Genomic DNA, 13,428 nt, shown 5'->3' on the forward strand with positions numbered 1-13,428 from the left:
CAAATAGTACCTCAAATAAAGATCCTTCCCATGTCCACAAGGGCCTTACCTATCTTAATGTATCCCTTTACACTAGCATCTGTAAATGAGATCCGAGAGCAGATAAAGCGCTAAGCAGCACAAAAAAGCCATTGCCTCAGAGGTCCTATAACTCCCCCGCTTCATATGAATGTCAATGCTCTGATCTGAGTATTTTACCTCAATAAATCTTGAGAAAACGGAAGAGTACCATCCATTTTCTACTAAGACTTGAGTTTTATACAAGTCTCTTGGTTGAAACTTTGCTCTTGGACAAATTCATGGTAAAAATATCTACTCAAACTGAAACTAATGATTAATTGGGAACGGAAATAGCAACCTTTAACATGAAAGCAACCTAATATATAAGCAATTGCCCACTTGCACTTCTGTGTGTAACATACAGTTATTGTTGATTCATTTAAAAAAAGAAAAAAATTCTATTGTGGCTAGAGCCACCAATAACCATTATATGCTATCATATTCAAAGTGCAAAATATACAATATAATGTAAACAGGGTGGTTTAGCCATAAGGATAACAGTAGATATAGTTACCTAAAGTGCATAGTGCAGTCAGGGAGGGAGCTGGAGGAAAGATTCCCCACACGTATCGCCTGTCTATGCAGGCTTCCTCAGTCTTCCTCCGTCTTCAATGCAGGCTTCCTCAGTCTATGCAGGCTTCATTTCCTAGAATATGTATTTTGTTGCATTGAGCTCAGGGATGGCTGCTGGACTCTAGCACATGCAGTGCTTTTTAATTGCTTTTATGTATCGTTTTTGATTCAAAAAAGTTTTCATTTGTTTCGCATACATCCTCCTTTGTTACTGCGTCACAATTCTGTTGCAACAGCGTGAAGCAAAGTGCAACTGTGTGCACATCCTGAAACGAACCTGATTTACTATTGGCCTACTATCTGACACAAACTGGGCAACAGTTTCTATTTTTTAGAATAATGCTTTTTTTAGGCAGTTTCAAACACGAACAAAAGATGGCAGTGTATGTTCAACTACTGCAGATGGGTAGTATACACATTTCTACCTCAAGGTGGCCGTTCTGCATAAATGTGCTTTATCTGTATCTTTACCGCTGTAAAACAAAAGAAGAAGGGATTGGTTGATGATCAGTTACTAGGCACAACAACTGTCTGGTCTGTTCTGATACTTATTAAGGTCTTTGCATATTCAGGTGTCAGGATTTTTCATTTTTGCTAGTTTTTCAATATTTATTAAATATAAAGTATTCACACACATTTTTCTTTTACCTTTTCTAGTTTTTTTCTGTGTATTGCTTCAGATGTTTATTGTTCCTATTTTTTTTAACAGCCCTTTTTTCTAATTAAGTTCTAAATTAAGTTCTAAATCAAGTTCTAATTAACCCATCTTCAGCTTATGAAAATACTTAACACTGTCACTTTATTAGTCCTTCTTTGCCCTTGATGTGATGAATTTACGTAGGTGAGTAAATATCTCTTATTTATAACATTAGTATTATGGCCAATACCTGCTTTCAACATCAATACATTGCCACCATAAAATCTTTCAATACCTAAGAGTATGACATATAAATAATGCATACAGTATTAAAATAATGATATTTAGTCTGTACTCGCCACCATTGTTTGCTAAGGAAAACTCAGTGCAGAAGTAGTGTGATACACAACTGTGCTTCATAGCCGTGTGAGAAGAATTTGTCTTGCAATACTGTCAGTAAGCATTAATTACATTTTTGTTGTTTTATCTACAGAAACTAATAAAAAGGAGAATTCTATTTAGCTTGGCATCAGACGTGTCTTATTCTTTGCTATGCCATCAAGGATACCTGAACTTGCCTTTATTGTGTAGCAGTATTGTCAATCGGCATAGGGGTTCTCCATCCATAAAGATTATCCCCCATAAACTTTATCTAACAAATTGTTATTTTAAACTAACATGCTATTTTTAGCCATTTTTATTGGCTTGATCCCCTTGGTTACTACATGTAGTTTCTGCTTCTTCTTGTCACCCATGTGCGATCAATTCCTGATTGCCTCTCATTCACCTGTATTACTTGTAAATGTGCCAGCAATAGCAGAGAGCACACGAGAAGGGGAAGAGGATCATGTGACTCATGTGATCATGTGACTCAAAGTCCCGATGAGGTTCAGTGCGACCATTTTTTGAAAGACATTCGCATCATTGGAGGTCAAAGGTAGGAATAACATTTAAAATAAAGTAGAAGGGAAGATTATTAAGGAATATAATGTCTTTATATAGTGTAATAATAAGAATTAGGGAAATTGCTCTGGTCTTCTACTCTTAATTGGGGCACATTTACTTACCCGGTCACTTGAGTTCACAGAAAGTGTATTGTCCATCTATAATGCAGCTTGCAGCTATTCACTAAGATTGTGCGCCTGAAATCATGAATGTGTTGTTTCCTTGCACTGGTACGATAGAGTTCACCATAACAGAAAATGCCATAACTGGAAAGAAAAGGGGATTCACATATGACAATTTGCTAAAAATCCTTATGACATCAGAGTTGCTTTATAACCATTTTTCATGAAAGATATTTCTTTTAACTCAATTTTTGTCAAATGGAAGGCAGAAACAGATTTTTAAATGAGCTTGTGTTAGTAGAAAGCTAAAATATAGCTTGTTTATTTAGGGTAGAAACTAAGGGGAAGTTCTGTTATATGTTCATTATATGTTTTTATTTTTGAAATGACTAAAACAAATAATTGCACATTGCATTGGGATGATAAATGAGACTGAAATGTCTTTGTACTGAATGGAATGTTTCCTGGTTTCAGGCCTGACCGTCCAGTATTTACTATCAAGTATTTGTTTTACTTTCATTCATACTTATGTATGATCTCTTAATGTTTTTACCAAATGCAAAAGTGCGGGTTTATTCATACCAATGTATTTGGGACATGAAACGTGACAGTGGCTTGCCTGTATTTACTGGACCAAACACCATAGCCATCTACTGTATGATTCCCACATGATTAGTGTCTTGCCTTTAGGCTACATGCACATGAACGTTGTTTTGTCTATGTGCTATTTAACTGATGACCCGTACACATAAACGTTTTTCATGAAAATGTATGGAGTCTGTAGATAACTCGGGTCCCATTCTTGTCGGTGTTTGTGGCTTCAGCTTTCACTTACAAATCAATGGGACTTTAAAATTATGGATGACTTATGGCCATCATTTGTGTGCGGTCCGTATTTACAGATTGCTTGCCAAGTAACACAATTTCGGAAAAGTTAGTGACGTAATTTGCCAGCCTTCCATTTTATTTTTTAGCCGTATCCACAAAAGTAGATGACTTGGGGATTGATCATTGACTGTTTTTGCGGACATAATGCTCAGTAGGGGATTACACTCTGATGAAACATTAACTACAAAAACAGAGCAGAGAGATTGGACAACGGCACATGTGTGCATGCAACTCACAACATCCTGATGTTTTGCCCCACACTGTGTTTGGTCTAGAAAACATGGCAGACACACGTTCTGTATTTAACATACCTAACAGAAAATGATGAAAACAACATTGCGACTCGTGAATATGATATCTGAAAGATATTAATGTTGGACATGGATTGTATCTAAAAATGTAGCAATTGTGTATGACACTGATCTTAAAGTTCCCAGATAAAATTGTTATAGGATACACATTGTTAAACAATTTCCACTTAAAGCAACACAAAGTACTGAAAAGTTTTGAGACGGTAGTTAAGCAGCTGTGAGTTATGTTGGAAAGCACCTAATATCTAATCGGACATCTAAAAAGAAATTGTATACAGATAGTAGCAGAACAGAACAATGAGAAAATGGAATATGACATCATGGTCTATGAATATGGCAAATATATAGGAAGTGTCTGCTAATTTGAAAGGCCCGGAGTTGATTAGCAGTTCACCATCTGCCTCGTTTGACGTGTTTTTGGTTTTTTTCCCCCATTTTTCAGGTTTTTTTAGACCAGATCAGGATATTAGGTAATTTGGTATTAAATGTTCTGCTCCGCATTCTTGATATGTAAAGTGAAGCCTCCTGTATTACCTAATCAGCCAGACATTCCACTCCATAAAATGGCTGCAGATGGAGGGTCATGTGATCTCTAACTGTCCATGAACAATCACCAGTTAGAGATCACATGACGCTCCATCTGCGGCCATTTTATGGTTAGGAATCTCTGGCTGATGAGGTAAAAGACTGGATTCTTCACTTTACCTATCAATAACGTGGAGCAGAACTATTCATAGATGTATATTGGTAAATTACCTAATATCCTGCCCCCCACACTTACATACAGATTACAAAAACATGAGGTAAAGTGGCCAGCCCCTTTAAACATTGATATTAAATGACATGTCTTATTTAGTTAACACTTTCATAATTCAAAAAACAAGCACCTTTTCATAGAACTCTATTTGTACCATGTCTCTGCTCTTCCTCATCTAGTCATAAAAAGACAGACTGGCATTACCATTCCTATTGTCATTATGTCCTTACATACTGACAAAGTACAGCAAAGTACATCAGTCCCCCTTGCATCATTGATACTCTGAATCCCATCCTCTGCGCTGTGGTCGCTCTGTGAAATTTGTCATCATGCATATTTTTGTAGTTACAGCAGTATTTTTCATCAGCATATTTATGGCAAAGCCAGACATTAGATCAATGCAGAAAAAGTATAATTCAAACCTTTTCTCCACTACTGATTTTGGCTTCCAAATTGTAATGCACAGGAACAGGCATAAGTTGCAAGTGAGATCTTAAGTTGTGGCCATCCGACCTACACCTAACAGCATTTTAGTTTCCTATTGTTCCCTATTGTGCTATACGTTCATGTCCGGTACATGTATTGTGGACACAACATAAAATAGGTATGCTTTATGAATGTGGCTGGATATTCTAGATGTCACATTTTGAAAGGATCCTGATATACAATTTGGAAATGTTAACTTTTAGAAAGGTTGCTTGACATGAAAATGGAACTGGGCCTGACCACTTTCCTACCTGGGCTTTCACCAGAGTTTAACCCCTTACGGACGCAGGGTTTTTTCGCTCGTTTCTGGCTCTCCACCTTCAAAAATCCATAACTTTTTCATTTTTACGTGTACAGACCTGTGTGAGGGCTTATTTTGTGCATAACAAATTTTACTTTCCCGTAATGTTATTTATTTTAACATGCCGTGTACTGCGAAGCTGAAAAAAAATTCCAAATCTGGAAAAATTGAATAAAAACGGCACGTGCGTCACGTTCTTGTGGGCTCAGTTTTTACGACTTTGACTGTGCGCTCCAAATAACACCTCAGTTTTATTCTTTGTTTCGGTGCGATTGCGGTGATACCAAATTTATATAGGTTTTATTGTGTTTTAATACATTTTCAAAAATTAAACGAATGTGTACAAAAAAGAAAAAAAATTTTTGCCATCTTCTGATGCTAATAACTTTTTCATACTTTGGCGCACGGAGCTTTGTGATGTGTCATTTTTTGCGAAATGAGCCGACGTTTTCATTGCTACCATTTTGAAGTCTGTGCGACATTTTGATCATTTTTTATTCCATTTTTTATGTGATGTAAAAAGGTGTAAAAGTCGCATTTCGGACATTTGGGCGCCATTTCCCGTCTCGGAGGTAACCGCCGGCCGTAACCGTTTTTATATTTTGATAGATCGGGCATTTTGGGATGCGGCGATACCTAATGTGTCTGAGAAAACAAAACAGAAAGCGATGCACAAAAGCGGCTAATGCATGAATACTCAAAATGTACACCAAAAATACTCAATTTATTGATATCAAAGACAAAAAACCATACAAAGACATCTAAAATCATTTAAAACAAATAATGTACATAGAAAAGACTTGTGTGGAGATCCCGGTCTGGGTCAACCACAACTGACCTCTAATCCAGACAAGAAATGTTATCGTCATCGTATTCATGCATTAGCCGCTTTTGTGCATCGCTTTCTGTTTTGTTTTCTCATGCTTATCCTTGATGCATAAGGCCACTTTACATTGTATTGGGTTGTGCTAACCAGTCCTTTAATAGATACCTAATGTGTCTGTGATTTTTTTACTGTTTATTATGTTTTATATCAGTTTTAGCGAAAGGGGGGTGATTTGAATTTTTTATATTTTATGAATTTTTTTTTTATTTTTTAGACTTTTTTTTTCACTATATCTTAGACCATCTAGGTTACATTAACCCTAGATAGTCAGATTGTTCCTACCATATACTGCAATACTTCTGTATTGCAATATATGCCATTTTTGCAGCTCACTCATTACAATGAGCCACTGGCTCATTGTAACAAATCTGCAGAAGCCATTAAGCCTCAGGTCAAACGAAGACCCGAGGCTACCGTGGCAACCGATGGACCCTGACCCCATTCCCCCGCGCCACAACCCCCCCCCCCCCCCCGATGACGTTCGGGGGCGCGGCGATCGGAATAAAGATGGCGGCGCCCGCGCAATCAAAGGGTTAATAGCCGCGATCAGTGCAAGCACCGACTGCGGTTATTAGCGGTGGGGGTGTGCAATATGCAACAACCCCCACCTTTGTATGAAGAGGACTCAGCCTGTGAGCCCTCTTCATACATTCCCTATACCTCTGCGCCGTAGAGCTACGGCGCAGAGCGTTAAGGGGTTAAGCAAAATGGTTCCTGCAAGTGTTGATACCGTAGTAGCAAAGTGCTTGGCATTGTTACACTGGCCTTGATCTGTATACTTGTACAGGTGCTCCCCTACTTAAGAACACCCGACTTACAGACGAACCCAAGTTACAAACGGATCTCTGTTAATTGGTAATTTATTGTACTTTAGCCCTAGGCCACAATGATCAGCTATAACAGTTATCATAAGTGTTTGTAATGAAGCTTTATTTTTAATCCTGGTTCTTATGACAATCCAACATTTTTAAGATCCAATTGCCATTATAAAGTATACAAATTCAACTTAAGAACAAACCTATAGAATCTATCTTCTACGTAACTGCCTGTATTAAAGAGAACCCGTCATGCAAAATAGCCCCCCTAAACTAAATATATTTTCATAAACTGCCATTAGAGAGCATTGCCTCTATCCCTTTATTGTCCCTCTACATGCCTGTAACCCTAAGCAATGAGGTCCTAAAGCTGTATGCAAAAGACCTGTGAAATGTCCAATGAAGCATTAGCATATTCAAGCTGTCCACTCTATTCATGAGTGGGAGGTACAGCCACACCCCCACTGCATGACTGACAGCCTGTATAATGATGTGAGGCTGTATAATGATGTGCTTCCTGGTGCTGGTGGCCACGCCCCCTGCAGCCTGTGTGTGCATGTGTGTGTTTAGGAGAGATACAGCAGCTCCAGGATGCAGCCATGTTACATGTGTAGCTGATGTCTGTGTCTCTCACCTGTATATTAGGAGAATGCAGCATGTCAGCAGATGCAGCACACACACTAGCCATGCTTTACTATACATTACACACAGACATGAGCAGGGGGAGGGGAGGAGAGGGGAGGGGGAACAGGGGTGACATCACTGCCTCTAACCATGTGACCAGCCTCATTTAGATAATAAAAAATAGATGATTTTACAATGATTAATGTATGAAATAACTAGATAAAGGCTGGGATGGGATCCTTGTGAGCTGCTCCAACAGGTAGTAGTGACAAGACTAGTGACACAGACCTGATGACAGGTGTCCTTTAAGGACCTGAGAACACAGATATTTTGAGTTGAATGTTACATTATGACCTCTAGTTCAGGCTTATGTTTGCTGGGGGGGGTTTCTATGTTTTGTTTTTTTTTGCACATTCTATGCTACTTATTATTTTGCTTTTATTATGGGGGTTTCACTGGACACTACTTGTTTGTTTGTTTTTTAGAAGAGATTGTAGGATCTTTGTTTGACATGCAGTTCATCATTTCTTAGGTTAAATTAAAAAATAAAAATGAAAGTTGAATAAAATGCCGGAACTTAATGTACTATTTAGATCCTACTTAAGTTGGAAATCTTTTTGTTTGAGGATGTACTGCACAAAAATCTGAACATGTTTTGGCTATGAAAGGGGCACGCACATCTGTTTTTGAAGTGGTTAACATAGTTTAGTTTTATCTAAATATAAAATACCAGTGATCACAAAAGGCATCAAAGACTATTTTTTTCTTTTTAGAAAGGTTTATAGCTTTGACAGAAATATACTTTTATTTTAAATCATAGCGTTGTAGTGTAGGTTTTACATTTTCTTTTGTGTCCCCCTCCCCCTCTACAACTATAAAGGCATATAGGTCACGTATGGGGTGAGCTATAAAAGTCTGAGTTGAGTCTTGCTCTTCATCCTGTCTTCCCTTGTGAGAGTATTTGCATATGTTGTAGCCCAGGTTCCTCAATAGATAAAATACTAACCTGCTTTACCTTACAGCAAATGCACAGAACCCGTCATTACCACTGGATTAATTATAGAAGAAGAAAGGAATCTTAAGCAATATGGGAATTTTATTTTTAGTTCAGCCTTCTGAAAACCTGCTTGGTCATTGCAGGTTTTTTCTCTCCCTGACACACAATGTTCGTCTGATTTTTATAACCACAGTAGTTCAAAAAAGGTATGAGCCAGAAACACTGCCGCGCATTAGTCATCACTACACAGTAAACTTTCACTTAAGATTGTACTTGCCTCTTGTCTTTTTCTCATGATATCCTTCAGTTCAAGGAATTTCAAAGCGCCTCAGAAGGCAGAGTGGATGTGCTTAACCCCTTAACACACCATGATGTGTATGGAGAGGGCTAAGCACTTTCCATTTGGGGTTGGTGTCTTATGCGCAGACAACTGATGTTAACTGTTGTGATTTGAGTTGTTTTTATGTGACCAGGGCACATAACCAGCAGTGTGATGTGCCAAATACATATATTTTACAAGGTACAGATAATAGAGGAATTGGGTCATTGCAAAAACAGGTTGATATAACATAAGGGCTAAACGATACTTAAAGCGGTTGTCCAAGTATTTATTTTTTATATATGGCTGATGGGGCTTTTAAGGATAAAACAGAGGCACTGCAACTTTGGTAATATTCTTTCATTTATCCATGGCCGCCTTCTTTTTAAAATTATGTTAATGAGTCTGACTGGCTCATGTCCGTTTACCAGAAACACACCGTGCTGTAGGTTCAGAGGCTGTTTCAATGCCCCCACCCCTCCATCAGCATTTCCTCTCTCTCTGATGAAATCCTACTGCAGCAAAGGAAGGTTCAGCACACAGTGGGAGGGGTGGAGTTATTCTGCACAGTGTAACAGCCTGTGAAGCTGCAGCAAGGAAGGTCTCTGGTAACACCACCATGAACCCTTCAGGCTCATTAACATAATATTTATTTTAAAAGAAAGGAGGCCATGTATAAAGGATATTAAAATTAAATGATTACCATACCTTGGTCTACAACCAACTATCCCTGGGTTATCATGCTTGATTTTCAAAGTAATAAAAAAGCATATACTTGCCTCTCTCCCCGCTCACGTTGGACCTCACTGCTGGGTCTCTATTGGTTTACAATGTTGAAACTAATGTTGCAGCAGGCACGTTGTTGTGGTCGGGATGGAACGGCTAGCCTCTGTAACAGAACAGAGACCCGGCTGGTGTCGCAGCTAAATGGGAGCGGAGTGAGTTGTGAGTATATGCTGCTTATTATTTTTAAAGCCCCCAAAGCCATAAAAAAAAATTATAACTGGACAACCCATTTAAGTTAAAGATTGCTCAAAAGCTCCTTCCTCCTCATCCCTGAGACTTTACTACAAATGTCGTCTTGGGCTTTCCTACTTTTTAACGAAACGAAAAAAAGACAATTGTGCAATGTACGTTTTACCAAACATATATTTTAGAAGGTCTTCTCAAGAATCTTAAGTACCTGAAGCGTTTATACACTGAATGCCTCTACAAATAGTAATAAGCATCGGCACAAAGTTATTGTATGCTAGAGGTTTGCTACCCCTGTTATTCTATTTTACATCCCCGTTTTCTCACTATTAAACTCTTCCTGTTCACATACGTTAAAAATATATATATATTTTTTTTTGTCCATTCTGGGAAGCATGAATCACAAAAAGCCATGTTAAGGATGTAGCCCCATTATGACGACTTCTTCACTCTTAAGGATATGAGAACACTGTGAGCTGTTCTGTAGGAATTAAGAATAAAGTTGGTGCTGAAGTTTATGAGGTGAAGAGTTGTCCAGCAATGTTGTCTAGAAGAACACTGGGTAAAACCAGATGTGAACAGTTCACGTACATTCTTTGAAATGTGCAACTACAGTTGTTATCGAAGCTGTTCCTTATGGACAAACTGTAATGACAGTGTTTTGTAGAAGACTGTCGGACGTATCCGCTCTGAATCCCTTTTGACAACAACTGATGACAATATTCAAGACTCTTCAGGATGCTGCAACTCGCTTATTGTTAAAAAATAACCCTGTGCTCCTCCTCTTTATGATGACCTACATATCTGTGTGAACTGAGATCAACTAATAATCGATCTCTTCTCTCCTCAGGAAGGAGATAAAGAGGTATTACATTGCTGTAAAGTATGTATGAAGTTCAGGCCCAGATGTCATCTAACAAAACTTTGTGTAAACCAGGGATGACTTAACACTTTGCCAGCATGAGAATTCTCTGCCTTGTATTTCTCTACTGATATTTGTTGAAGACCGTTTACACTGATCAATAATAAATCAGTTACCCAGACACAAATTTTATTGTGGTATCAGTTGTAAACGTGTAATACATGTAATAGAGATGCATTGTATTTGGTTTTGATTTAGCAGCATAAGATTATAATAGAATGTACATATCACACGTACAGTATTTACATATGGGCACGCATGAAATATTTAGATATTTTATTTAATGTTTTAATCATTCTCACATCAATAATTTATTAACCTCCTAAAACATTTATTTCAGAAGGTGCCACATAATGTGGTCTGACATGTAGTTTAATCCCTTAGATACATCACATCCTGTCAGTGAGTCACATTTACTAGTAACTCAATAGTTACACGATCAGCTTAATGCTATCCTCATCTTCCATGCTGGATGGTTTAGGTTACAAGCCAGAGATATAAACCTACTCCTCCATTGTACTTTCATGGCTCGCTTATTAAGCCCTTTGTCCATTGCGGCAGGACTAACACCTTGACCTAAGTGATTACGGTACATTGTTTTCACATACTGTGAAATATTCTGAAACAAGAGAGAAGAATACAGCATATATTCTCTCTAAAAAGTTGTATTACAGAAAGCCTTTAGCTGGAATTGAGTCTATGAATTTTAAAATGGAATATTATAATGCTGTGAAAACCATACCAAACTACAAAAAGGACTACCTCGGAATTTCCCATGTCTCCATCGGCCCAGTATGTAGTTATTGCTGGAAATGTGAAGTTCCGCGGGCAGTCCTGCTGTACTTGGATAATGCATAAAGATCATATTATAATTTTTTTTATTTTTTACATTTACAGAGTGAGAAAGTTGTGGATAGGTAGATGGATATATCATAAATTATGCACACCAACTCGGGAGAATGTGTGCATATCTAATGTCAGCAGAGAGATGAGATAGATTTTTGTTAACTTGTATGCCTGGTTTCTGGCATAAAAGATAGTACATAATGAATAATTTGCACAAATCGAGTTAAACAAAAAGATGAAGGTTTATAGATTTTTTTTCTTGTCCCAAAAGTTGCCCATAAATGACCCAATTGGGTCGAGTAGGAAATCCTCTGAATACATATAATTGTTGTAAACTCAGACATGAGCCAAGGACATTGATCCCCAGCATACCAGGAAATATTAAGATTAAAGGTGTTGGAGTGGCCCACTCTCATTCCAGGCCTCAACCCAATTGAAATACTCTTGTGGCACTTCAAAGGCAGATAAATTTTCTTTTTCTCTGACTATATGACGGTATTTTATATTTGGGTGATATTTGTAAATACTGACTGTGTATGTGTGTATTATTATCTGAAGAGAAAACTACGGTGGAGCTTAGTATGTGTTTCTTGTCCCCACTGTTCTGCTGACATCACGTTTAAAGGAATCAGTATATGAATCACTATCCTGTATCATTTCCTTACTGTCACTGACCGTATGCTTACTGTAATACTTTATCATGTGGGAAATTTAGACATGGTACAACACGAAAAATGGAATGCTTCATTTCTGAACATTTCACTGCTTTGTCTCAGTGCAAGGTCTGCACCCTGCTCTTTATATTCAATACACCTTTCCAATAACATTCATTACAAAATAATCTCACTATTAACATATTATATATGTTTAAATGCAAGTAATGATCTATGGATTATGTGTATAATGATTTCTTGTTAACAGGCATGTAACTAGGATAGGCAGGGCCCCTTAGCAGGATACTGGATTGGGCCCCCCTTCCCACACATACTCACACATGCGTGTTATAATCACACATTTATACAATCATGTGGACACAGAGTATGAACACACAGTGCATATACAGCATATATACACACATACAGTATATACACACAATACACATCATAGATACAGCATATTTACATCACATATATGTTATATACATATTATGCTGTACAATGTGCAGCATAATTTGTATATAATGTTGCACATTCTCCATTCTATAGTGCAGGGTTCCCTAAACTTTTTATATAGGGGGCTGTTCACTGTCCCCCTTAGGCCGTTGGAGGGCCGGACTAAAGTTTAAAAATAAATAGCGGTAAATGTGATTGCATCCATAATACACTGGCACCCCCCTCAATTAATTATTTAATATACTGTACCCCCTTGTGAACTATTTTATATATTGGCCCAATTAATTAATTGGGCCAATTAATTATTAAATATCTCCATTAATTATTGAATATGCCCCCCCCCCCCATTTATTACTAGACTGGCACTCATAATTAATTATTTCCTATGCTGCCTCCACCATTATTTCCTATGCTGCCTCCACCATTATTTCCTATGCTGCCTCCACCATTATTTCCTATGCTGCCCCCTCACCATATTTCCTATGCTGCCCCCCACCATTAATTATTTCCTATGCTCCCCCCATCATTAATTTTTTTTCCTATACTGCCCCTCATAATTATTTCCTATGTTGCCCCTCACAATTAATTATTTCTTTATTTAATTATACAATTGGCCCCCAGTTGCCACAATCTTTTTACTGACCTTTTTAATAAAAAATAAAAACCCTGTACTTGCCCAAGTCTCCCGTTGCGCGTCTTCTATCTTCTTGCCGCGTCCAGGCAGGAAGGGGTGCACGTGATGACTTCATTGCACGGCCGCGCATCATAGTTCATGGAGCGATGTGCGCTGGGGTTGTCTTCCGGGCACATTGCTCCAGAAATAGTGTTTCCGCCCGCATCGAGCACTATACAGTG

General features: G+C 38.0%; 1 protein-coding gene across 4 annotated transcripts in view; it reads left to right on the top strand.

The window, feature by feature from the left end:
- ATG5 (autophagy related 5) overlaps positions 1–13,428 on the top strand; it is a 101,137-nt gene that overhangs the window by 52,154 nt on the left and 35,555 nt on the right. The window lies entirely within an intron of this gene.

The sequence above is a fragment of the Engystomops pustulosus genome, chromosome 3 (assembly GCF_040894005.1).
Source record: "Engystomops pustulosus chromosome 3, aEngPut4.maternal, whole genome shotgun sequence".
Lineage (NCBI taxonomy): Eukaryota > Metazoa > Chordata > Amphibia > Anura > Leptodactylidae > Engystomops > Engystomops pustulosus.